Raw genomic sequence first — 2,691 nt, 5'->3', positions numbered from 1 at the left:
AAGAAAGTTAGCTGGGAGAGATGGCGGGCATCTGTAATCCTAGCTACTGAGGAGGCTGAGGCAGGTAAATAATAAATTGGGTTCTAACTTAGTTTTGTTTTGTTTTTTAAAAACGAGCCACTCATTGTCCAGGCTAGAGTGCAGTGGTGTGATCTCAGCTCACTGCCACCTCTGCGTCCCCGGTTCAAGTGATTCTCCTGCCTCACCTTCCCGAGTAGCTGGGATTACAGGTGCCCACCACCTCTCCCACTAACTTTCTATATTTTTAGTAGAGACGGGGTTTCACCATGTTGGCCAGGCTAGTCTTGAACCCCTGACTTCAGGTTATTCGCCCGCCTCGGCCTCCCAAAGTGCTGGGATTACAGGCGTCAAACCACTGCATCCTGCTGGGTATTAATTTGAATAGGAAATAGTGGCCAGTACAGGTGGCTCACGCCTGTAATCCCAGCACTTTGGGAGACCAAGGCGGGTGGATCACGAGGTCAGGAGTCCAAAACCAGCCTGGCCAATATAATGTAGCCACTACTAAAAATATAAAAATTTAGCTGGGTATGGTGGCACGTGCCTGTAGTCCCAGCTACTTGGGGGACTAAGGCAGGAGAATTGCTTGAACCCGGAGGCAGAGGTTGCAGTGAGTCAAGATCACGGCACTGCACTCCAGTCTGGCGACAGTGAGACTCCATCTCAAAAAAAAAAAAGCCAGATGCAGTGGCTCACACCTGTAATCCCAGCACTTTGGGAGGCCAAGGTGGGCAGATTGCTTGAGGCCTGGAGTTTGAGACCAACCTGACCAACATGGCGAAACCCTGCTTCTACAGAAAATAGAAAAAAAATAGCTGGACATGGTGCCATGTGCTTGTAGTCCCAGCTACATGGGAGGCTGCGGGGCAGGAAGATTGCCTGAGCTGGGAAGGTGGAGGCTGCAGTGACTCATTTTTGAGCCACTGCACTCCAGCCTGGGTGACAAAGTAAGAAAGACCTGTCTTAGGGGAGGAAAAAGACATGAAAGTGCAAACTGGATTGGCCCCCTTGTGTTTTGCTGTTAGAATTCCAGGCTGCTTTGACCTTCCCTCAGGGTTTTGTTCTGTGGTCTCAGTGTCTGCCTCACCTTGGGTTGGCCTGGGCCTGCGCCCCGTTGACGTTTGGGCCAGGTCATTCTTTCCTGTGAGGGTCCCCTGGGCACTGTTGGATGTCGAGCAGCACCCCTGGCTTCCACCCGCACATGACAGGCGCACACATCATCCCCACATTTGTAACAACCCAAAATGGTCTCCGGACTTTGGCAAATATCCCCTAGGGGCAAAATCAACCCTGGTTGAGAATCACTGCTCTAGGCAAAGTAGTCAAGAGAGAAAGCTGGGGTGTGTGTGGGTGTGTGTGTGTGGGTGGGTGTGTGTGTGTATGTATACACGTGCATGTGTGGTTTTTTGTTGTTTTTTTTTTTCGGTGTGTGGTTTTTACATAGAACAAGCCTCATGAACAAAGGGCACCACCCCCGGGATACAGAAAATACAAATGTTAACTGGCTGGGGGTTTGGAGTATGTACAATACAATTTCCATAAGTATGAATATTTATCAGCTAGTCATTTGAGTGCATGATGTAAAGAAGCCATCTGTGGAGGCCTTTATGAGAGAGAAGAGGCTAAAAGAAATGTGCAGAATGCTTATTTTTAGAGTCCAATTCTCAGCAAGTTGGCTTCATCCTCTAAAGCTGCCCACTCTGGGTGGTAAGTACCTTACTGGGTTAAGAGAGGCAAGTGCCACATTACTGGGTCCAAATCATCATCATCGTTTTTTTTTTTTTTCTTTGAGACAGAGATTCACTCTGTCACTCAGGCTGGAATGCAGTGGTGTGATCTCAGCTCACTGCAACCTCCGCCTCCCAGGCTCAAGCGATTCTCCTGCCTCAGCCTCCTGAGTAGCTGAGACTACAGGTGCCTGCCACCATGCCCAGCTAATGTTTGTATTTTTAGCAGAAATGGGGTTTCACGATATTGGTCAGGCTGGCCTTGAACTCCTGACCTCAGGTGATCCTACCTGCCTCAGCCTCCCAAAGTACTGGGATTACAGGTGTGAGCACCACACCCAGGTTATGTTACCTTTTTTTTTTAAAGACGGTTTCACTATGTTGGTCAGGCTGGTCTTGAACTCCCAACCTCAGGTGATCCGCCTGCCTTGGCCTCCAAAGTGCTTGGATTACAGGTGTGAGCCACCACGCCCTGCCAATGTTACTTTTTTGATTGACCATTTCCTGTACCTACCAGCACATGGCAGAAGACAATAGATGGGTGAGAATACACAATGAAAATTGTTTTTCTTTCTGCTCCTGCCACCCTGCCCCGGCCCTTTTCCAAGGAATGTTCCTCCATTTCTTCAGTGTCCTTTCTTGGGAAACTTTAGAGAGCAATTTTTTTTCCTTTTTTTGCAACAGGGTCTCACTCTGTTGCCCAGGCCGGAGTACAGTGACACAATCATGGCTTACTGCAACCTTGACCTCCCGGCCCCAAGAGATCCTCCTGCCTCAGCCTCCCAAGTAATTGGGACTACAGGTACGCACCCCCATGCCTGGCTAATGTTTTTGTATTAAAAGATGTCTAGGGCCAGGCGCGGTGGCTCAAGCCTGTAATCCCAGCACTTTGGGAGGCCGAGGCGGGTGGATCACGAGGTCAAGAGATCGAGACCATCCTGGT

This window comes from Cebus imitator, unplaced genomic scaffold (genome assembly GCF_001604975.1).
Source record: "Cebus imitator isolate Cc_AM_T3 unplaced genomic scaffold, Cebus_imitator-1.0 Scaffold169, whole genome shotgun sequence".
In the NCBI taxonomy this organism is placed as follows: Eukaryota; Metazoa; Chordata; class Mammalia; order Primates; family Cebidae; genus Cebus; species Cebus imitator.
This window is presented reverse-complemented; position numbering follows the sequence as displayed.